At 36.9% G+C, this 25,024-nt stretch overlaps 1 long non-coding RNA gene across 10 annotated transcripts in view; it reads right to left on the minus strand.

Moving 5' to 3' along the window:
• The window catches only part of LOC106559841, a 119,706-nt gene that overhangs the window by 54,051 nt on the left and 40,631 nt on the right, over positions 1-25,024 (minus strand). For 6 of the 10 annotated variants that reach the window (XR_005371515.1, XR_005371514.1, XR_005371511.1 and 3 more), the window contains 3 exons: positions 23,053-23,356; positions 17,914-17,953; positions 13,716-13,768 (listed from right to left, as the gene is read on the minus strand). This is a non-coding gene — a long non-coding RNA (uncharacterized LOC106559841). The remainder of the gene's footprint in view (positions 1-13,715; positions 13,769-17,913; positions 17,954-23,052; positions 23,357-25,024) is intronic. The other 4 variants (XR_005371519.1, XR_005371518.1, XR_005371513.1 and 1 more) reach the window with 3 other exon arrangements.

A 25,024-nucleotide genomic window follows, 5' to 3' on the forward strand; every position in this document is an offset into this window, starting at 1 on the left:
AATTTACCTCCTTGTCTCCATTGAATCTACTACCAAAATGGGACCTGATCTCACCCTCATGATTGACCCACTGCATTCTGGCACTTGATTAGATATTGCCCAGCAAATTCCATTTTTAATCTTCATGGGCTATCAGTCTACAATGTACACAGAGCAGTCTACCACAACCACAACCCCCTTAGCCTAAATAGAGAATATCCAAAATTGTAAACGTTTCATTCTGCTTTAACCAAGCGGAAAAACGGACTCTCATAGGAATATGCTGCTTAGGCATGTATATCAGATTTTAAAATTCAGCCATTGTTAACTTTTCTTGAAAAGTAGGCTAGTGAAAGATGGATTGAGAGAAACTTTGGTCTAAAAAGGCTGCATCCTCCATGACCAGATTTGAACATTTTTCGATACTTAACATCCATTTTTTTAGCACATTTAACACAAATTTCATGGAATAATAGGCCATTTGCTGACTTCCTTCCCTAGGGAAATAAACTATGTATCTAGATTAAAGTACTTTTCCTGCCAAAAATGTAGAATCATCTCTCTTAATGTAGTAGCATCTAACCTTCAGGTAAAAAAAAAAATGACAAAAATATGTATTCTCTTTTACTGTTTAGTCTGTTTTGCTGACGAGTCATCAAAGCTGAATCCAGCTGTCTGATATAAATGGAAAGACACTCTTATCTATTCTCACAGATAGATTCTGCAATCGTTTTGGCTTAATTTTGGCAGGGACTGGTAAGAGCAGAACCAGACACAAGAGAAGCACTGATCATTTCCTGTGAGGTCCTCAGTGTAGTTAAGAGATGGAGAGAACCCTTTGGAAAAACATAGGGTAAACAGATTTTTTTTAAATTACTAGCCTGGTGGACTCCATGGAAATATGAACCTCAGGAAGGCAAAGGAGAATCTTTCAAAGGATTGTGTGTTTCCCAAATTACTTTTCTCTCCCTTTAAACTTCAAGAAAATGACATTCTGATTTCTGGCAAAGTTCAAGTGAATTCTATTTGGGGTTAGTTTGCAATACTCAAATTGCTTCAGGGCTTGCTCTGAATGAAATTCTGTTTCCTCAGTAGCACTGCAATAAAATACCTATTCCCTTAAAATAGTTATGATCAGAGAATGAGGACTTTGCCATCTAGCCAGCACTACGGGGGGGATTGTATAAGTATCTTAGTCCTCTTCTACCACTCTCACTAACACAAGATAATCTGGGGTATTTTGACTGCTAGGGGAAAAAAAAAAAGACATCTTTGGGTAGTCTGTTTATCTCCTATGCCAAGACATCCAAGTGGGTCTTTGGAGAGGGCTTAATTAGTAACTGTGGCCCTCAGCTCCATATGTATCCTGATGACATTCAGATTTATCTTTCCCTCCCTTAAGACATTAGTGGAGAAGATGAAAAATGAACAGACCTTGCCAAATGCACAGTCCTTAGAGTTCTCAGAAAATAAATGCTGTACTTCCAAAATAAGAACTCCTTCTGATGAAAGGAGATAAACCTGTTGCTTTCCCCCAGTACCTGAATCATCATTCTATTCACACTCTCCTTTTGTGTTTCTGCATTTGCATATAGTACCCATGAATGAGAAATATTAAAATGATTGACTTGCCGTCACCAAAGGACAGTAAGCTGCATGCCAAAAAGAGTTTGATTCCCAGGCCTAGCACAAATGACTAATCTAAAATTATTTTAAAAAGAAAATAACGCATGCTGTATATTGGGAATGATTTTAGCTGCAAGTAACAAAACCAACTATAAGACACTACAACAAATAGAGCTATAATTTGTTCTCAGATTAGCTGACTGCTGGTATAGATCAGTGGAGCCTATACTGGTAGAGTTTAGTCTCTGAGATATTCTTGGCCTTTCACCCAAGTTTCAAGGTGACTCTTGCAATTCCAGGTATTATGTCCACACTCAAAATAGGAAGAAGAGAAAAAGCCAGTACCAATAGCTTTTTGAACTTTCCCAGGAAGTTCTCATTGACCCAAACTGTGTAACATGGCCAATCCTGGCTGTAAACGTGAATATTTCACTTTCCTGGCCTCTGTAATGGAAGATGATAAAAGAGAATATGGTTGAGAATGACTGTTTCACACACCAATCAATACTGTGCCACATCCACTATTGATGTTTTACCCAACAGTTCAGCCATAAGAAGAATGCCAAATAGTTATCTTTCAGGATACTTTCCAGAGTAAAAGAGACTATTAACAGCTATGCCAAGAAAACAGCAGCTAACTAGGACTCTCTTGAGAAACTTGGAATATGTTATTCACTCTAGTCATAGACAAAGTACTCTGAGAAATCAGCCTCACTTCCTTCAACAGTTTGACCAGGGAACTGAAAATCTGCTTCTCAGGCGAATAGAATCTTCCAGGCTAGGCGCAGGGTCTTTTCTGTTTATGCCACACCTGCCTCACTTTGGAGTAGACCAGACCCCTTTTCTATGGGAGGCTTTGTTAAGATCATTTGGAAATAATACTCAAAGGCCCTTTCTTCTCTTATTTCTATGCAAAGTCTTTTTAGAGCACTTGTTATCCATGTCTTTCTCCCACCAGCCATCCTGCCTGTGTGAATGCCATCCTTAAGTCAAGGAGAGTCTCAGACATCAGACAGTGCTATTTACAGAGGGTCAGGATAGTATCCTCCTGCCATCAAGATAAAAAAGAAGTTTACCAGCAGTATAAATTGAAACCTGTCCAAGAATTTGACTTTTCTATCCTGACTTTATACTTTTATACATCCAAAAGGACAACAAAATTACCTAGGAGCAAAATTTGGGCCTGGCACCATGATTATAAGATAGTATAAGGTTATTTCTAATCTTATAGCAAGAAATGTTTTTTGATGCCAAAGTATGTCACTGGAACGCTAATAAGCGTATGACTCTACTGCCTTGAATTCTAGTTATTTGTATGTCATATCTTCCCAACTTAAGATTTCTGTTTCCTTCTCTGGAACTTCCAGCTCTCCAAACTTTCTACTATAAACAAAACACAAAATATTACTTTTATTTTAAATTAGTATGTGTCTTTTCCTTGATTTTGGAGGGAATACATACTTGTTGGGAAAAAAATCAAACACCACAGAAATAAAAGTATAAAAAGCACATCTTCAATCATAAATCTCCACCACCACCCTTGTCAACTCTCAGAGAAAAGCACTATTAACATTTTGATGTCTGTATATATATTTATATTTTTTATTCCATGAATTAAAATATACATAAAATTGGGATCCCTGGGTGGCGCAGCGGTTTAGCACCTGCCTTTGGCCCAGGGCACGATCCTGGAGACCCGGGATCGAGTCCCACGTCGGGCTCCCGGTGCATGGAGCCTGCTTCTCCCTCTGCCTGTGTCTCTGCCTCTCTCTCTCTATGTGACTATCATAAATAAATAAATAAATAAATAAATAAATAAATAAATAAAATAAAATATACATAAAATTAGTGAGCATACATATAACATTTTTTTCATGTAAAAGTCTATTGGTATATTTCACTACATCATTCTTTTCAGGCTGTATTATGTGCCATAATATCTAATTGTGTGAGAAATGCTTAAGAAATATGGAAGCCATTGTGGATTGTGGCAGGTCTTTTGGATAGAAAAAAAATAGACAAACTATATATAGCTATACTGGAAAAATATTAGAAAACCATACTATGATGTAAAGTATAAAATAGGCAGCAGTATTCTCACATGAAATACTATGAACTAAGATTTTTCTAATCATATCTTCTATTTTCAGAGTAAGAGTAAAGATAACTTTGTATGAATGTCACACTCCATGGCTTGCGGAAGTTCTAAAAATAAATTTAATTGACTGTTTTAATAGGGTGGATGTCACTTCAAGGATATTTTCTTTAAAAAAAAAACAGAAAAATGACCATTTTTGAAGTCTAGACTCAATACAAACAAAATAAGTCATTCTTTTAAATAGAATTTCAACATTCTCCTCATATTTGACATTTTTTCTAATGAACACACTGCTATATTGGCATATTCTCATAATGTGTTATTAATAGCCTTCTTTTTTGCCAACATTGTGAATGTCGACCAGCATACGCTAATTTAACCGGCATACACTAGTTAATGAGCATAAGTTAATCTTCCTTTCACTCCAAATCTTAACTATTCATCCAAATCCTTCTAGTTCATTCTTAAGATTAAGACATCATAGAATTTAGGACATTTTTTTCCTTCACTGCACTGTTACTATTTACCTACTTATTTTTTAAGTTTTTATTTAAATTCCAGTTATTTAATACACAGGGCAATATTAGCATCCAAAGTACAATATTCAGCACTTCTATACAACACCCCATGATCATCACAAGTACACTCCTTAAGCCTCATTACCTCCTTACCCCATTCCCCACCCACCTCCCTTCTGGTAACCATCCATTTGTTCTCTATAGTTAAGAGGCTGTTTTGCGGTTTACCTCTCTTTCTTTCCCTTTGTTCATTTGTATTATTTTTTAAATTCCATATATGGGGACACCTGGGTGGCTCAGTTGATTAAGCATCTGCCTTCAGCTCAGGTCATGATCTCAGGGTCCTGAGATCAAGCTCCCTTTTGGGTTCCCCACTCAGCAGGGAGTCTCCTTCTCCCCCTCCCTCTGCCCCTCCCTTATGCTCATTCTCTCTCTATCTCTGTCTCAGATAAATAAAATCTTTTAAAAACATTCTACATGAGTGAAATCATATGGTATTCGTCTTTCTCTGACTTACTTCACTTAGCATAATACTCTCTAACTCATTCCATATCATTGCAAATGGGAAGATTTCATCCTTTTCTACGGCTGAGTAACATTTCATTGTATATATACACTACATATTCTTTATCCATTTCTCAATCAATAGATACTTGGGCTGTTTCCATAATTTGGCTATTATACATAATACTGCTATAAATTTCAGGGTGCATGTATCCCTTTGAATTAATATTTTTGTATTCTTTGGGTAAATATATGTAGTGCCACTGCTGGATCATAGGGTAGTTTTATTTTTAACTTTTTGAAGAACCTCCATAATGTTTTCCACAGTGGCTGCACGAGTTCACAGTTCCCCCTTTCTCCGCATCCTTGCCAACATCTGTTGTTTCTTGTGTGTTGATTTTAACCATTCTGACAATGTGAGGGCATATCTTGTAATTTTGATTTCCCTGATGCTGAGTAATGTTGAGCATCTTTTCAGGTGTCTGTTGGCCAACTGTATGTCTTCTTTGGAAAAATATCTATTCATGTTTTCTACCCATTTTTAATTGGGTTATTTGTTTTTCGGATATTGAGCTTTATAAGTTCCTTATATATTTCGGATACTTACCCTTTATCCGGTATGTCATTTGTAAATACTTTCTCCCATTCCATAGGTTGCCTTTTAATTTTGTTGACTATTTCCTTCAACGTGCAGAAGTTTTTTTTTTTATTTTGAAATGGTTCTAATACATTATTTTTCCTTTTATTTCCCTTGCCTCTAGAAGAAGCAGATAGATAGAAGACCTATCTAGAAAGAAGTTGCTATGGCTGATGTCAAAGAAATTACTGCCTGTGTTTCTTCTAGGATTTTCATGGTTTCAAGTCTCATGTTTAGGTCCTTAATTTTGAGTTTTTGTGTATGGTGTAAAATAAATGGTCTATTTTCATTATTTTACATGTTGTTGTCTAGTTTTCCCAACGTTATTTGTTGAAGAGACATTCTTTTATCAATTGCATATCCCCTCTTCCTTTGTCAAAGATTAACTGACCAGCAATTGTGAGTTCATTTCTGAGTTTTCTATTCTATTCCATTGATCTCTGTGTCTATTTTTGTGCCAGTACCATATTGTCTTGATCACTACAGCTTTATAATATAACATGAAGTCCAGAATTGTGAAGTCTCTAGCTTTGCTTTTCTTTCTCAAGATTGTTTTGGCTATTTGTGTGGTTCCATACAAATTTTATGTTTGTTTGTTTGTTCTAGCTCTGTGAAAAATTCTGGTGGTATTTTGATTGAGATTGCATTAAATGTATAGATTGCTTTGGGCTATATAGACATTTTAATGATACCTGTTTTTGCAATCCATGAGCATGGCATGTCTTTCCATTTCTTTGTGTCATCTTCAACTTCTTTCATATCAGTGTTTTATAGTTTTTAGAGTATAGGTCTTTCCCCCTCTTTGGTTAGGGTTATTCCTAGCTATCTTATTGGTTTTGGTGCAATTATAAATGGGATTGATTCCTTGATTTCTCTTTCTGCTGCTTCATTATTGATGTATAGAAATGCAACAGATTTCTGTACATTGATTTTGTATCCTGCAACTTTACTGAATTTGTTATCAGTTCTAGCAGTTTGGAATAAAGTCATTTGGGTTTTCTATATAGAATACCCTGTCATCTGCACATAGTGAAGGTTTTATTTCTTCCTTACTAATTGTTATGCCTTGTATTTCTTTATGTTGTTTGATTGCTGTGGCTAGGACTTCCAGTACTATGTTGAATAAAAGTGGTGATTGTGGACATGTCTGTCGTGTTCCCAATTGTATAGGAAAAGCTTTCAGTTTTCCCCCATTGAGAACGATATTAGCTGTGGGTTTTTCATAGATGGTACTTATTATGTTGAGGTATATTCCCTCTAAACCTACTTTCCTGGGGGTTTTTATGATGAATGGATGTTGTACTTTGTCAAATGCTTTTTCTGCATCTATTTACATGATCATATGGTTCTTATTCTTTCTTTTATTAATGTGGTGTATCAAATTGAGTAATTTGTGATTATTGAAGACCCTGGCAATCCAGGAATAAATTCCACTTGATCATGGTGAATGAGTTTTTTTTTTTTAACATATTGTTGCATTCAGTCTGCTAGTATTTATTGAGGATTTTGGCATTTATGTTCATGGGAGGTATTGGCCTGTAGTTCTCTTTTTTTGGCATCTTTATCTGGGTAATGCTGGCCTCATAGAATGAATTTGAAAGTTTTCTTTCCTTTTCTATTTTTTGGAATAGGATGAGAAAAATAAGTATTAACTCTTTTTTAAATGTTTGGTAGAAATCCCCTGTGAAGCCATCTGGCCCTGGATTTTTGTTTGTGGAGAGGATTTTTTTTTTTATTAGATTCTATTTCTTTGCTTGTTATAGGTCTGTTCAAGTATTCTACTTCCTCCTGTTTCAGTTTCGGTGATTTATATGTGTCTAGGAATTTATCCGTTTCTTCCAGATTGTGCAATTTGCTGGCATATAATTTTTCATAATATTCTGTTATGTTTGTATTTTTGTGGTATTGGTTGTTACTTCTCCTCTCTCATTTATGATTTTATTTATCTGGGTCCTTTCCCTTGATATATCAGGCTAGAGGTTTAACAATTGTATTAATTTTTTCAAAGAACCTGCTCTATTTTTTTTAACTTTCTATATCATTTATTTCTGCTCTAATATTTATGATCTCCTTCTTCTGCTAGCTTTAGACTTCATTCGTTGTTCTTTTTCTAGCTCCTATAGGTGTAAGCTTATGTTGTTTACTTGAACTTTTTCTTGCTTCTTGAGGTAAGCCTATATTCTTATTTACTTCCTTCTTAGGACCACTTTTGCTGCTTCCCAAAGGTTTTGGACCACTGTGTTTCCATCTTCATTTGTTTCCATGTAATTTTTTATTTCTCCTTTTACTTCCTGGTTGATCCTTTCATTGCCTAGTATGATGTTCTTTAACCTCCATGTATTTGTGGTCTTTCCAGGCTTTTTCTTTTGGTTGACTTCTATTTTCATAGCATTGTGGTCAAAAATGGTACATGGTATGATTTCAATCTTCTTGTATTTGTTGAAGCCTGTTTTGTGGTCTAATGTGTGACTATTCTGGAGAATGTTCCATATGCACTTGAGAAGAATGTGTATTCTGCTGTTTTAGGATGGAATATTCTGAATATACCTGTTAAGCCTACTGGTCCAGTGTGTCATTCAAAATCATTATTTCCTTGTTTATTTTTTGTTTAGATGATCTGTCCATTGATTTTAAGTAGGGTGTTAAAGTCTCCTTCTATTATTGCATTACTATTGATTAGTTCCTTTTTGTTTGTTATTGTTTTATATATTTTTGGTGCTCCCGTGTTAGGTGAATAAATATTTATAATTGCTATATGTTACTGTTGGATGTCCTCTTTATTACTATATAGTGTCCTTCTGTATCTGTTACTGTCTTTGTTTTAAAGTCTAGTTTGTGACAGGATGAGCACTGGGTGTTATGCTATATGTTGGCAAATCAAACTCCAATAAAAAAAATATACAAAAAAAAAGTCTAGTTTGTCTGACGATCCATGAGAGACCCTTAATTATAGGAAATAAACTGAAGGCTGCTGGAGGAGATGTGGGTGGGCAAATGGGGTAACTGGGTGATGGGCATTAAGGAGGGCATGTGATGGGATTTTTTTATTTATTTTTTATTGGTGTTCAATTTGCCAACATATAGAATAACACCCAGTGCTCATCCCATCAAGTGCCCCCCTCAGTGTCATGATGGGATTTTATATGCAACTGATGAATTACTGAACTCTACATCTGAAACTAATGATGTACTATATGTTGACTAGTTGAATTTAAATTTAAAAAGATTTATGCACATAAAAAAATCAATGGAAGTAAAGTCTAGTTTGTCCAATAATAAGTATTGCTACCCTGGCATTCTTTTGACATTCATTTGCATGCAAAGTGTTTCTCCATCACCTCACTTTCATTCTCCAGGTGTCTTTAGGCCTAAATTGAGTGTCCTGTAGGCAGTATACAAATAGGTATTTTTCAACCATTCTGACTCCCTATGTCTTTTGATTGAAGAATTCAGTTCATTTACATTCAAAGTACTTATTTATAGATATATATTTATTGCCATTGAAGAATTCAGTTCATTTACATTCAAAGTACTTATTTATAGATATATATTTATTGCCATTAATTATTTGTTTTGTGGTTGTTTCTGGAATTTTTTCTGATCATTTCTTGTCTTTCTCATGTTTTGTTGGTGATATATTTGAATTTCTTTCTCTTTATTCTTTTCATGTTTATGAGTGGTTTTGATATATGGTTATATCAGGTTTGTATATAACCTCTTCTATATTAAGTTGATGATCATTTAATTTTGAACCCATTCTTTTCTCCTTTCCAACCCAAATTTTAGGCATATGCTATTATATTTTACATCATTTTTTGTGAGTTTCTTGATTGTTTTTTTTTACAGAAATATTCATTTTTTTACTGCTTTTGTGTTTTCTGCCTTTATACGGTCACTTTTGATCTCTTGTTTCCACTCGAAGAGTCCCATTTAATATTTTTTGCAGGGTTGTTTAGTGGTCATGAGCTCCTTTAGTTTCTGTTTGTCTGGGAAATTCCTTATCTCTCCTTCTATTTAGAATGATAGCTTTGCTGGATATTCTTGACTGCAGATTTTTCCCATTCAGGACTCTGAATTTATCCTGCCATTCCCTTCTGGCTTGCAAAGTTCCTGTTGGAAAATCTCCTGCTAGCCTTATGGGTCTTCTTTTGTAAGTTAGGGACTACTTTTGTCTTGCTGCTAAGATTTTTTTTCTTTATCATTGGATTTTTCTTATTTAATTATAATGGGTCTTGGTATGGGTCCGTTTCTGTTGACTTTGTTGGAAGGCCTATGTGCCTCCTTGATCTGGATGTCTATTTTCTTCCCCAGATTAGGGAAGTTTTCTGCTATTATTTCTTCAAATAAACTTTCTGCTCCCTTTTCTCTCTCTTCTTCTTCTGGGATTCCTATATAGATATGTTATTATTTTTGATGGAGTTACTGAGTTCCCCAAGTCTATGCTCATTTCGCAGAATTCTTTCTCTCTTTTCTTCAGCTTCGTTGCTTTCTATTACTTTGTCTTCAAGGTCATTAATTCATTCTTCTGTTTCTTCCAGTCTACTGTTCATTGCATTAAGCATTTTTCTAATTCTATTTATCACACTCTTCATCTCTGATTGTTTCTTTTTAACTCTTATCTCTGTGGTAAGTCTCTCTCTGATGTCTTCTTTTCTAAAGTCCATTGAGTATCCTTATCATTGTTGCTTTAAAGTCTACATCAGGTATGTTACTTATATCTGTTTCACATAGATCTCTGGCCATAGCCTAAACTTGTTCTTTCATTTGGGATAAATTCCTTTGTCTTGGCATTTCTGTCTAAGCCTCTGTTTTCTTGTGTGTTAGAAAAGCCAGTTATCTCTCCTGCTTTTGGAACTAATGGCCTTATGAAGAAGAGTCATGTAGTACCCAGAACCTGAGGCTTCTGGAAGTATCTCCAGTGTGTGCTGCATGCACTCTGCTGTCGTGTTCTGTCTGTGTTATTCTTCAGTCCTGCAGAAGCTATCCTTGCCTGCTGTGGGCAGTGTTTGGTCTCTGGCCTGAATGAGGTGAGTTTTAACAAGGTGTGCTTCAGTCTGCTTGTGAAATGAGACCTGTCACCACCTCCATCAGAACTGAGCCCCTGGAGAACTCTGGTCAAGAGACACAGTATGGGCAAGGGTTTGTGCTGGTCTTCTAGGGGATGGGCCCACCATCCTGGGACTGAGGTAAGTGTGTCTGAAAAAGGCAGTTCCACTGGGGTGAGGCTTAGTGTAATTAAGTTAGGCAGATACTGTCAGTGCTACACTGCTTCCTGCAGGTGGTTCTGTGTTAATGCGGAGAAGTGGGCAAAGAAAACGGCGCTGGAAATCTCCTTTCTAGAGAGGCTTCTCCATGAACACTGTCTTCTCAGGGTCATGCTCTCAGAGGAGCAAATACTCTCCCTGCTATGTGCCCCAGGCATTCTTCAAATCAGTTTCTATGCTGTATGCCACAGGGTTGTTTGCCAGCCTCCTCCCCAAGAGCAGTACAGTGCCCTCTAGGTTTAATCCCAGCCAAGGCCATTAACCTTTAAAACTCCAGGCTTTAAGCCCCACTTGCAGCAAGAACTTATGAAATTCAGCCCCTCCTGTTTTTCTAGCCAATGGCTATTGGGTGTGCTCCTCTCTCTTACCCTTCTCCATGACCATGGATCCCTCTGCTCCACAGTAGCCAGGATCTCTTTCTACCTTAAACCACATCTTCATATTTTCTATCTTCTTTGATAGAGCCTCTTTTCTCTCTTTAGTTGTGAAGTTAGTTCTGTCAGTCTTTAGGTCAATTTCTGGGGTATTTAGGATGATTTGATAGTTATCTAGTTGTATTGGTGGGATGCCACCATCATCCTCCCTCCTAGACTCCCTATTTACCTATTTATTCTAATAATACACCTTTTCTAGTAATACTTTTATAGCACAAAGTCACATTTTCTGTAATTCTGTAGTTCTTTTTTTCTAACCTCCCAAAATATAAACTGTATGAATCTGAAATATATGTATTTGTTTGCAATGATTCTAGTTATTTCATTGAGACATAATCTTTCTAAGTTCAGGATGCCATATTCCTTAACCATGGAACACTTGACGTGATTTTGACTTAAAATTACATGGTAAGAGTTTAGGGTAAAGATCAAAACAAAATCCTCAAGGAAGTCTAGTTAGCCTCTTAGCATCTCTTTTAACTTTTCAATAAAATGCTTTCAAAACAAGCCAGTACTTTTTTAATCTCTTCACTTCTGCTATTCAATCCTTAGTAATTGAAAATGTGATAAAACACAAAAGCTTAAGGACCAGTGTACTAAAACCTATTCTTAGCCTGTAGAGTAGCAGTTCTCAAAGTGCAGCCCACAGAACTCTAGGTTCCCCAGGAAACTTTCATGGACTCTGTAAAATACTTTTAGAGAATCTACAGAGTCAAGACTATTTTCACAATAATACTAAGGCATTATTTGCCTTTCCTATTGTGTTAATATTTGCATTAATGGCATAAAAGCAGGGGTAGATAACAGTGCTGGTGCTTGGCAATCAAAGCAATGAGTACCACCAAATGATACTAGCGTCATTGTATTGTTCACCAACATGCATTTGTGTTAAAAAAAAGAAAATGTTAATTCCACTTAAGAATTTTCTTGGTGAAGCAATGCTCCTAATCTTATTAAATATCAGTTCTTGAGTACATACTTTAATACTCTGTGTGCCAAAATGGGAGATATCTATAAAGCTCTTCTGCTGCATATCTAATGCACTGGTGGTCTTGAGGAAAAGCACATGTGCAACTGAATTGCAATCTAACTACTTCTTTCTGGAAACATATTTACTAGAAATAACTGACAAACAATGATTATTTAGACTTAAGAAGAGAATGCAGAGAAAGGGGAACCCTCTTGCCCTGTTGGTGGGAATGCAAACAGGTGCAGCCTCTCTAGAAAGCAGTATGGAGGCTCATCAAAAAGTTAAAAGTAGAACTACCCTATGATCCAACAATTCCACTACTAGGTATTTACCCAAAGGATACAAAAATACTGATTCAAAGGGAAACATGCACTCCCATGTTTATAGCAGCACTATCACAATAGCCAAATTATGGAAAGAGCCCAAATGTTCACTGAATGATTAATGGATAAAGAAGTTATGATATATATAATGGGATATTATGATTTTATTCATCCATAAAAAAGAATGAAATCTTGCCATTTGCAACAACATGGATGGAACTAGAGAGTATTATGCTAAGTGAAATAAGTCAGTCAGAGAAAGACAAATACCATATGATTTCACTCATATGTGGAATTTAAGAAATAAAACAGATGAACATGGGGTGGGGGGAGAGAAACAAACCCTAAAACAAATTCTTAACTACAGAAAACAAACTAAGGATTTATGAAGGGGAGATGGATGGAGGTGATAGGTTAAATAGGTGATGGGTATTGAGGAGGGCACTTGTGATGAACACTGGGTGTTGTATGCAAGTGATGAATCACTAAAACCTAACCTGAATAATTATACTGTATGTTAACTAACTGGAATTTAAATAAAAACTTGGAAGAAAAAAAAGTAGTTTGCAGATTTTTTTTCAAACATGAATAAAGTAAGCCTACCACTTTGAAGAAAACAGACTGTATTTATTGCTAATGATAAAATTTTAGCTTTCCAAAAAGAAAATGGAATTATGGAAAACATGTTCAGCATAATAACATGTTGACAACCTCCCAATACTTAAAGACTTTCCTGTTGATATTAATAAACTTGACTTTTCATATTTTAGAATGAAACATGTCAATATTTTAAAGATCTGAATAACTTGATACCAATACTTTCCAAATGACCAAGATGTTAGGTTACAAAATTATATATAGATAAAAAAGGTCTGTTCAAAGTGCAATATAGACTAATGGATTTAATACAATAGAGTACAGAAAAGTCCATTGATACAGTTCTACAGTCTATTCTGCAACTATTTTTAAGAAACTGCCACTTGTCAAACTTTGGTATAATATCAGAGGAGAATATCTACAACTATCTGAAAAAACTGTTAAAATTCTTTTTTCCACCTTTGAGCTATGAAAAGTTGAATTTTCTTCACATACTTCAATCAAAGAACATATGGTAACAGATTGAATATATATATATGTGAGAATCTAGTTGTCTCCTACTATCAGACATTCAAAAGATTTGCAAAAGTAAAATGATGGTGTTCTACCCACTACTTTTCTATTCTAGAAAGTATGGATTTTTCATAAAGAAAAAGTTTTTTATATTAACATATAATGGGTTTATTATTTTTAAATATATTAATAAAAAACATGTATATTATCAGTTTTAACTTCATACAGTAAATATTGATAAATATAACTTACCTAAACAAAAGTTCTTTGGGGCTCTCAATAATTTTGAAGAGTATAAAGAAGTCCTGAAATCAAAAGTATTAAGAAAACAATTTTACCAACCAATGCAAGAACCAAAGTTTAAGAAATCAAATCAATTTTTATTATATATTGACATTGCTTAATCTAGATTAGATTAGGTTCTTTTGGTTTCAAAAAACCCTCTCAAGGGAAGACCATACCAGTATGATCACCAGCCATTTCAGCTCCAGCAACCATCAGCTGCTGACAACTTCCCTATGGATTAATTGGTTCAGATTTTTAATAGATCAAGACTATTTGTCTCAGATAACAGCTGTCATCTCTGAGAAGATCCCTCCAACTGAAAGTCGGCCACAGGTCACTGGTCAGACTATGGATACCACTAAGTGGTTCAATCAGGGCCACTCCAGTTAGAGTGAACTTCCTAACACTGCTTTGGAAAGCAGAGGATGGATTTTGAGTGAGGCCAGTTAAAGGCAGAGGAAAAATCAAGTGCTAACAGGAAAATGAAGTAGAATGTCCAAAAATTCTATTTCACAGACTAATGCACTAGAGACATGACAAGTGACTCAGACCTGGCCCACAGAATTAATCCTAGAACTGAGAATAGAATCCAACTCTCAACTTGCATTCCAGAACCTTTGCAATTAATTCATGTTTTTACTTTTTACTCATTTTTTCAGTCTTTAATGCATGAGGGGTCATCCTCCTACTACTGCCCACTATGGCATCTGCCAGCCCTGTTTTGACCCTAAACCAATCACCTTAATCTACTTTGAATTATACTACTCTTTATCTTTATATAGAAGCAAGCCAGTGCTTTGCATTCCTCTCTCCATCATAACTGGGAGAAGGAAATTAAAGAAATACAGGGAATCTCAACTCGCCAAAGCTAAAAGATGCTGAGATTGTACAGAATAAAGCTCAAGACCTCATTGCAACTCCTTTCTTTGGGGAGCCATTTGATCTGCATCCTTCTGCTCCCTACTTCTATCTTCTTTTTTTTTTTTAATTTATTTTTATTTATTTATGAGAGAGAGAGAGAGAGAGGCGGAGACACAGGCAGAGGAGAGGGAGAAGCAGGCTCCATGCCGGAAGCCCGACACGGGACTCGATCCCGGGACTCCAGGATCGCGCCCTGGGCCAAAGGCAGGCGCGAAACCGCTGAGCCACCCAGGGATCCCCCCTACTTCTATCTTCTTATAAATAACCTGGACTTTCGCTCAAGGGTGCTGAAGAGTAAACACATGTTGACAAATCAATACTGGCAAAGAAAAATGTATTAGTTAGAGAGATTATCTCTTTTTTCCAGAAAAAAAAGTCTTACTATATCCAAATTGTTTCCAAAGAGCTTTAATGGCACCATTAACTGGCAGCACAGAAAAATCTAGTCAAAGCAGAACTTTTCAAACATTCCATGATCAACAATCTATGTCATAGTTGTTTTGGGAGGGAGACTGAAGTGCTTGACCTTTAGAGTTTCCTCTCCTTTCATTCACTCCTTTCTTGAAACATAAAATTGTTTCAATTTGATGCTAAGGCTTACAAAGGCAAAAACAGGAAAAATAAAATAAAGGTCTTCTGAGGACTTAAAAATAACACCAAAGCTTTCCAAATGCACTTCAGAGTGGTGTATTAGCTCTGTTGTGACTACAAGTTCCTCTCCAGATTCTCTCACACTTTATTCTCTTACTGCAGCAGAAATTACTTATGTCAAGTGTAAATCCATTCTCAGTTTTTGCAGTGTTGTTGAGCTGAGGGGCCTCTTTCCCTGACCAGCACTTAGCCCAGTGCCTGGATGTAGTGGATACATATGTGGATGATGTAAGAATTCAATGTATCACTCATTCTGATTTACCCTAGATTCTACTTACAAAAGAAATATTGAAGCTATAAGACATAATTCTAAAGAAGAGGAGGTGAAGAAGTGCTGAAGAAGTTGTCTTGTGTTTGTGGAATCTCTCAAAAAGGACAGAAATAAATTTTTAATTAAAAATAAATTACTGGGCAGCCTGGGTGGCTTAGCAGTTTAGTGCCGCTTGCAGCCCCGGGTGTGATCCTGGAGACCTGGGATCGAGTCCCATGTCGGGCTCCCAGCATGGAGCCTGCTTCTCCCTCTGCCTCTCTCTCTCTCTGTGTGTGTGTCTCAATGAATAAATAAATAAAATCTTTTAAAAAAATAAAAATAAAAAATAAAAATAAATTACTTTAGGGGTGCCTGGGTGGCTCAGTCAATTAAGCATCCAACTCTTGATTTTGGCTCAGGTCATGATCTCAGGGTTGTGAGATCAAGCCCCATGTCAGGTCCCACACTGGGTGTGGAGACTTCTTAAGATTCTCCCTCTCTCTCCTTCTGCGCCTCCTCACGATGCATTTGTATATGCTCTCTCCCTCTCTCTCTATTAAATAAATAATTTTTTAAAAAAATAAATTACTGTAATCTGCTAGAGCTCAGCATTCTTCCTTAGACAAGCTACCTACATCTTTACATATCAGCTTCTCTAGGCCAAAACCTGTCTCAGTACACACAAAAACCTCATGTCTGAGATTTTCTAGGGCTTTCCAAATTTCTTCTAATTGCATTCTTTTCTGCAAAGTCAATATACTTAATATATAAACAAGTTTTCATTTTTATCTTTCTTGGACCTTTATTGTAACTGAAAGCCCCTAAAAGTATCCTTCACACTGTACATCTATCACTTTATCCTCTTTTTCTCTTCCAAAGTAACTAACACAGAGACCTGCATAAAACAAAAACTATGTTTACTGATTACTAAATTAATCAATTAATCAATCAGTGGTTTAATTTGTTACAAAGTGACCTCCCTAAAAACTCATTCCTGACATGGAGAGCACAGAAATTCAATTTTTCTTTCATTTTAAAATATCCTTTAGGAAGATAGTACTGTAAAATGACTGAGAAGCTTAGCTCTTACCTAAGAATTTGAAAGAATGTATTTCTTCTCTATGTGCCACCCTACCTAGCTGACAAAAAAACTCAACACTCATTTTCCTATATGTAATAAAATGTGGTTTCCAAAGAGCCCAAAGTAGAAGGAAGTAGAAGAAAAAGTCATTTTGAAATTTTGGCTTAAGCTTCTGCACAGCAAAGGAAAACAGTCAACAAAACTAAAAGACAACCTACAGGATAGGAGAACATGTTTGCAAATGACATATCAGATACACAGCTAGTATTCAAGATCTATAAAGAACTTATTAGGGATCCCTGGGTGGCGCAGTGGTTTGGCGCCTGCCTTTGGCCCAGGGCGCGATCCTGGAGACCCGGGATAGAATCCCACATCAGGCTCCCGGTGCATGGAGCCTGCTTCTCCCTCTGCCTATGTCTCTGCCTCTCTCTCTCTCTCTCTCTCTCTGTGACTATCATAAATAAATAAAAAATTAAAAAAAAAAGAACTTATTAAACTCAACATCCAAAAAAACAAGCAATCCAGTCATGAAATGGGTAGAATACATGAACAGAAATTTCTTCAAAGAAGATCTACACATGGGGGATCCCTGGATGGCTCAGCGGTTTGGCACGTGCCTTCAGCCCGGGGTGTGATCCTGGAGTCCCAGGATCGAGTTCCCACGTCGGGTTCCCTGCGTGGAGCCTGCTTCTCCCTCTGCCTGTGTCTCTGCCTCTCTCTCTCTGTGCCTCTCATGAATAAATAAAATCTTTAAAAAAAATTTTTTTAAAGATCTATACATGGCCAATAAGCACATGAAAAAATGTTCCACATTACTTGTCATCAGGGAAATACAAATCAAAACCACAGTGAGATACCACTTTACACAGGTGAGAATGGCTAAAATTAACAAGACAGGAAAGAACAAATGTTGGCCAGGATGTGGAAAGGGGAACCCTCTTGCTGTTAGTGGGAATGCAAGCTAGTGCAGCCACTCTGGAAAACAGTGTGAAAGTTCCTCAAGAAGTTAAAAATAGAGTTACCCTATGACCCAGGAATTGCACAACTGTGTATTTACCCCAAAGATACAGATGCAGTGAAATGATGGGACACTGCACCCCAATGTTTATAGCAGCAATGTCCACAACTACCAAACTGTGGAAGCTACCACAATGTTCTTTGATAGATGAATGGATGAAGATTTTATATATATATATATATATATATATATATATATATATATATAAAATATTACTCAGCCATCAAAAAGGATGAATACCTACCATTTGCTTCGATGTGGATGAAACTGGAGTATTGTGCTGACTGAAATAAGTCAATTGGAGAAACACAATTATCACATGGTTTCATTCATATGTGGAATATAAGAAATAGTGAAAGGGACCAGAAGGGAAGGAGGGAAAATGAAATGGGGAAAAATTAGAGAGGAAGACAAACCACGAGAGACTCCTAACTTTGGGAAACAAACAAAGGATTACAGAAGGGGAGGTAGGTGGTAGGATGGGTGACAGGCATTAAGATGGGCACATGATGAGATGAGCACTGGGTGTTATACTATATGTTGATAAATTGAATTTAAAATAAAAAAATAAAATCCTATATTATCTCAAAAAATTCTTTAATGGCTTAAGGATTATTATCATTGTTTACAGACTGATAGCAAGGCGGCAGGCAGAAAGGACAGAAATAAAAAGGTGGGGAGAGAATATGATGGACTTATACTCTAAAATGGTATTTAACATTCCTCCATGCAGTGATCCCCAGATTTCCACCAAATACCTATGAAGACAGAGAAAGTGCTAGAACTTCCCAATAATCAATTTACAAAGCTTACAGTCCATCTATTGCCAACTCTGGGAGAAACTTTCAATGCTTAGGAGGTTGATGGTATTAGAGTTGACCCTGCAGCCTCCATGGCTCCCTTCCTAGTCAGAGGAAGCCTCTCTGGAGCTGCACTGTTCAATTTCGCGGCCACCATTAGCATGCAGCTATTAAAATTAAATAAAATTTAAAATCAATTTCCTTGGTACTCAACAGCCACAGTGAGTAGTTGCCACCACATTAAATAGGGCAGGTACAAAACATTTCCTTCATCATATAAGGTCCTACCAGACACACATACTTTTTAATCCAGGATTAGGGTGGGTTCTGCCTTTCTAATATGATTTTTCCCTCTTATCTACTTTTTTAGGCAAAACTTTTTCTTTAGATCTCATTCTTGGCCTCACTGTTTCCCTTGAGCTGGACCTTAGAATGTTCCCTCCATCTGCCTCCATATGGGAAACTAACTCCAATTCCCAGCATTCATGCCCTGCCCATTGCCACACAGAGCACAGACTGTCTCTGCCCCCACTGCCTGCCCACTACCTCCTGGGTGAAGGACAGTTAGACAATAATTCATACAGGATACAGAGTCTGAGACTTCCACTGGATCCTGACTCAGTTTCCTTCCCTGTCCAGGTAACTGCCCCTGTCCTATTGGGAGACATGTGCTTAAAAGCTTTGAGGTGAAGTTTCCTGTACAAACAAGTAGCTGCAACTAGGTATCTACAGTCCTGGAGTAGAAGTTCTCAGAAACTTGCTATTAAAGTGAGAATCAGAGGGTCACCTGGGAGGCTCAGTTGGTTAAGCCTCCTTGATTTCGGCTCAGGTCATGACCTCAGGGTTGTGAGATTGAGCCCTGTCTTGTGCTCAGGCTCAGCAGGGAGTCTGCTAGAGACTCTCTTGCTCTCTTTCTCCCTCTGCCCCTTGTCCCACTCATATTCTCTCTCTCTCTCTCTCTCTCTCTCTCTCTCTCTCTCTCTCTCCCCTTTCTGGGTGGCTTAGTCGGCTCAGCATCCAAGCCTTGATTTTGGTTCAAGTTGTGATCTCAGGGTGGTGGGATGGAGCCCTGCAGTGTCAGGCTCTGCGATCAGCTGGGAGTCTGCTTGAGATTCTCTCCCTCTGCCCATTACCACCTCTCACTCGCTCTCTCTCACTAAAATAAAAAAATCTTAAAAAAAAAAAGAAGTAAGAGTTAGAGATATTAGAAGGACTCTACACATCCCATAAGACAACAGGGGATATAAAAAGTTCTGAAAAAAAAATTAGTAGAAAAGTCCACCACATATAAAGAAAAATTAATGAGTAAATGAACCATATTCAGATATTTCATGATTGGCTGATATGGGAAAATATTTCAAGCACCTAGATTTTTAGAAAAAAAAAAGGTAATCTGAAAAGAAATAAAAATTAAATTGGCCTCAGACTTCTCTGAAATAAATACTGAACTTCAACAGAGCAATGTCAACATGATTTTAGCAGGAAAACATTTTAAACTATTAAATTCTTTCCTAGCCAAGTTCTTATTCATGGGTAAATAAAATGAAAGCACAGAAAATAAACTCTCTGTGTTTCTGTTTTAAATAAGTATAAATAACTAATGGTTATAAAGCTTTTTTGGAAATAAACACTGTCAATAATGTATATATGTCTGTATATATAGTGTGTGTGTAAACATATATTTTTGTATTATGTAAACATTTATATGTTAATGTTTTTTCCATATCCTATCCAAAATATAAGGAATAAAAATAAAATTGACAAGATCCTATGTTACAGAAATGAATTCCAAGTTTGGCTTAAGAAAACAAAAGCAGTATAACCTTGCCTCCAGGGAAAAAGTCTCAAAAGGTAACATTTTATGGTTTACCAATAGAAAATATAGAGCAAAGTATGCTTCTGAAAAATTAAAACTAATCACTAAATTTAAACACTAATAAAAGTACAAACTGTATATATAACATCAAAAATACAGGAGAAAATACATGCAAGGAAATAGAGTCCATATACATACACTGAAACATCACACAATCACACACACACATGCACACACACACAAACTAAATAAAACAGAAACAAAGAGAATAGCACTAAGAAAAACATGTAAGTGAAACTATTGACAAACCTTCCTTCATTGATCTGAAATGTCAACTTATCTTAGACTATGTTTCTATACATAGTAAATTTATGTATATACTCTTTACAATGCCCCATTATACCTACTGTTTCCTTAATATCTGCTTGAAAAGTCATTTCTCAACAAAAAACTAAGTTTTTTAAAAATTTGGAATTAAATAAAGACAAATATTTAAATGATCATGAGACACAGAAAAAATTTACACGTGAGAAAATACCACAAAAGAAAAAATGTTTGGACTATGTGAAGAAAAAAAAATCTTGTATATAGAAAAAAAAATAAAAGACCACTATAAACTGGAAAAAATGCAATTTATCAATCAGTCAATAGGTTATTTCTTTTCTTTTTTTTATTTTTTAGCATTTATTTATTTATTTATTTATTTATTTATTTATTTATTTTTTTTATTGGTGTTCAATTTACCAACATACAGAATAATACCCAGTGCTCATCCCGTCAAGTGCCCGTCTCAGTGCCCGTCACCCATTCACCCCCACCCCCCCGCCCCTCTCTCCTTCCACCACCCCGTAGGTTATTTCTGTAAGTATAATTCACAAATAAAAAATAAAAGCAGTAGTGCATTAATAGTTAAAGGGACAAAGAAGGGTGCCTGGTTGGCTCAGTTGATTAAGCATCTGTCTTCAGCTCAGGTCATGATCCCAGGATGTTGCAAGCCCCATGTCAGGCTCCCTGCTCAACGGAGTCAGCTTCTCCCTTTCCCTCTGCCCCTCCCCCTTCTCCTGCTTCTGCATGTGTACTCTCTCTCTCAAATAAATAAAATCCTTTGAAAAAAAAAAAGGGCCAAAGAAAATTAAGAAAAATTGTTCCTCATTATGAACCAGGGATATATATTTTTTTAATTGTTCAATTTGCCAACATAATTATGCTGAGTGAAATAAGTCAATGGGAGAAGGACAAACATTATATGGTCTCATTCATTTGGGGAATATAAAAAATAGTGAAAGGGAATAAAGGGGAAAGGATAGAAAATGAGTGGGAAATATCAGAGAGGGAGACAGAACATGAGAGACTCCTCACTCTGGGAAACAAAAAAGGGGTGATGGAAAGGGAGGTGGGCGGGGGGTGGGGGTGAGTGGGTGACAGGCACTTAGGTGGGCACTTGATGGGATGAGCCTGGGTGTTATGCTATATGTTGGTAAATTGAACTATAATAAAAAAAAAAATTGCCAACACCAGTGCTCATCCCATCAAATGGATATATACATTTTTAGATGCTACTTTTCATTTACCAAATTATCAGTTTAATAATACTAATTATACTTTTGGGAGTGCTTGGGTGGCTCAGTCAGTTAAGCATTTGACTCTTGATTTTTGGCTCAGGTGATGATCTCAAGGTCAGGAGATCAAGCTTCATGTCTCTGCTGAGCACAGAGTCTGCTTGTCCCTCTCCCTCTGTCCTCCCTCTGTGCCTCCCCCTGCTCACATACTCTCTCTAATAAATAAATAAATTAAATATTAAAAAATAAGTAATGAAAATACTAATTATACTCCTGTATGGGGTTGTGCAAGATGGGCTTGCTCATGAATTGTGCCTGAAAGAAATGCCCTGGTACAACTTTTCTGGAAAGGAATTTGGAAATTCATACTAAGAACCTTAAAATCTTCATGGACTTTGACTTGATCATTCAATTCCACCTCTAGGACTCTGTTCAAAGGAAATGATCTCAAATACCAGCAAAGATAGAATATCAGAGATGCTAATTGCAAATAAAAGAGAAATCTTTCTAAATAGATCAAGAGAATAAATTAAAATAATGTCGTACATCCAGAAATGAAATACTGTGTTTTGTATCTATTAAAAACATAGTGTTACAAGAATTTTTTAAATAAGAAATTTCTCACCAGAGAATGTAAGTTAAACCCAAGCAAGATATAAAAAAAACAGGATACATACAGGATATGTACGCATTTTTTAAAATATTAATATGGTTATCTCTAGAAGTGAGTTTTATAGTTGATTTGATTTTAAACATTTCTCTATTGCTCATGTTTTTCTAGTGTATCTATATTGTTTTTAAAATCAGAAAAAATGTAAATACTTTCCATCTGATGTAAAACTAAAATTATGGATTCAGCATCTAAATGGCTGCATCCTGTGACTGAGGCCATGTGAAATTCATTACCCCAATGTGACAGCTAATTTTTCATCAAGCCCACTTGTGAATAAACCTCCATGACTTCCTCCATTGTGTTCCACACAATTTAGCGCTCGATTATAGGCTGTTTTGTGTGCTCTTTGGGGTTCGCCACTATTAATGCATATGTGTTAGTAAGACTCAATTTGATAAACATTTAAGAGCATCAGACTTCAGCCTGTTCCAGGCTCTGTGTTGTGCTCTTTTTGCTTTTTATTTAATTACCACAACTCAAAAATATTCTCAGGATTCGCCAATTTTTAAAGATGTTAAAAGGTTAAGTGACTTACTCAAACTCAGAGGAGCAGAACTGAAATTTAATCACAGATCTCTTTCCAGTGCTGCACGGTTCCACTAAATACTTTTTTGCACTCCAAGAGGGTCAGCGTTCCATCTTTTACTGTTTCTTTTCACTTGAGGTGACCAGGCGGTTATTTAATTTCCTAATGGAGGTTTCTGTTCGGAAGTAGCGCCACAATCTACTTTTCCATCTCTGTATAACACTGAACAGTGCTTATCAAATTCTGGATGTGTGCTAGTTTTCCATGCACAGTTCAGACATTTATCCTGAACATTCGCCGATGTGTTGAATGCCTGGCAGATGCAAATGGAAGTTTGAGAGGATGGAGGAAAGCAAACAGCACATCACACAGGACAGGTGTGAAGTGATGCCTAGGGAAACTCACAAGCAGGAGTGTGTAAGATGAGGCACACAGTCCTCCAGATTGTCAACATCCCATAAAGAGGAATGCAGAGGCCAGGACCTGTCATGGGATGTGCTCCTGGAGGGGTTGGCCGCCACCCTGGAACTCCACCATCTTATAGAGGGCAAGCAAGACAGCAGCCATGCAAATAGTTTGCATGACAGCCACTCATGTGGCTGTGCTCATATCACCTGGATTCTTAAGAGAATGTGAGACTATGTACATCCCTACCCAGTGGAGGAAGGGGGGCGGTCACTGGCACCTAGGATCACCTAGAGGATAATGTTTTGCCACAGAAGATGTAAGATTTGATGCTATAGGTGACACAAAATTCTCAATCTTTTCTTCCTCCCACCGTAAAATGAGAAGGTTAAACTAGCTGAAAGCCCTCTCGGTCTAGACTAATTGGATGCCCCCCTCTCCAATGTGCATCCACACCCTCTCTGGCTCTCCTATCCCAGCTCTGTGAGTACCTGTGTTTTTTGTCTGATTCTCCTTTCAAGAACACAGTTCTTCCTTCAACTGGTTCTAATTTTGACCCCAGCACCCAACACAGGCAAATAATCAATACATATTTATTTATTAAAAATGAACATGTAAATAAATGAATCCCTTCCAGCTCTTACATTCCTATTTCAATTGAACATTCTGGTGAAACAAAGTTTGTTGGCTGGAGGCAGTGTAGAAAGAAGGCAATTTAATAAAGTAACACTTGGACAGGCAACTATGTCCCTAGTCCTAATTACCCACCTGTACCTTCCCCGCTCCTTTAAGGTCTCCCCAGCTGAAAGCTCATCCAGTCTCGGGATCCAGACAAACTGCACTTGAACATAGTAGTGTAATGTTCTGTTAGCTGTAGCACAAACCACTCACTTGGCTCCCTCGGTCTTTACAGCTTCTGATGACATCCAGTGTTAGGAGCCACGCTGAAGTTTCCTGGACTCCCAAGTGGTCTCTTGGGTTATTGCTTTTCTGCCCCCATATGCCCATTCCAGGATCAAACTTCTGTTGAGGTATATGATTTTTCATACTCCCGCTGGTCTCTGAACCCTTCCCTGTTACCCTAACACCAGCCACCTGGCTATTGAACAGCTGTCCAACTAGCCCATCATCCTTCTCCAGTCTTCATGTCCTCTCCATGGGCTTCCTCTATACCCACCTGTGGGAATACAGCTACCACCCCCTTAGAAACTTCAAAGCTGGCTATCACCTGAATCATCACTGGCTTGAGATATACCTTTAAGACATTAGCAGGCCTGATGTGCTGATCCGTGTTCACTTCCTCTCACACCCCCTGGATGCCACACTGGTGCATCTCAGACTGCCTGCCTCATGCTAACAAGAGCTACCGTACACATACCCAGGAGAAGCTACCTGGGCTTCCTTCAACAGCCTAAAATTAAACATGGCTTTAGTAATCTGCTAATAGTTTTCATTTCCAGCCTCACTTCTTAATCCAACTTCAAACATTATTATAATATAAACTGAATGTGTATTGCTTTAACACATGTGTATGTCCAAGTTTGAGATTTCTTTTAGGATTCAGATTAAAAGTTAT

This window comes from Canis lupus, chromosome 16 (assembly GCF_011100685.1).
Source record: "Canis lupus familiaris isolate Mischka breed German Shepherd chromosome 16, alternate assembly UU_Cfam_GSD_1.0, whole genome shotgun sequence".
NCBI lineage: Eukaryota > Metazoa > Chordata > Mammalia > Carnivora > Canidae > Canis > Canis lupus.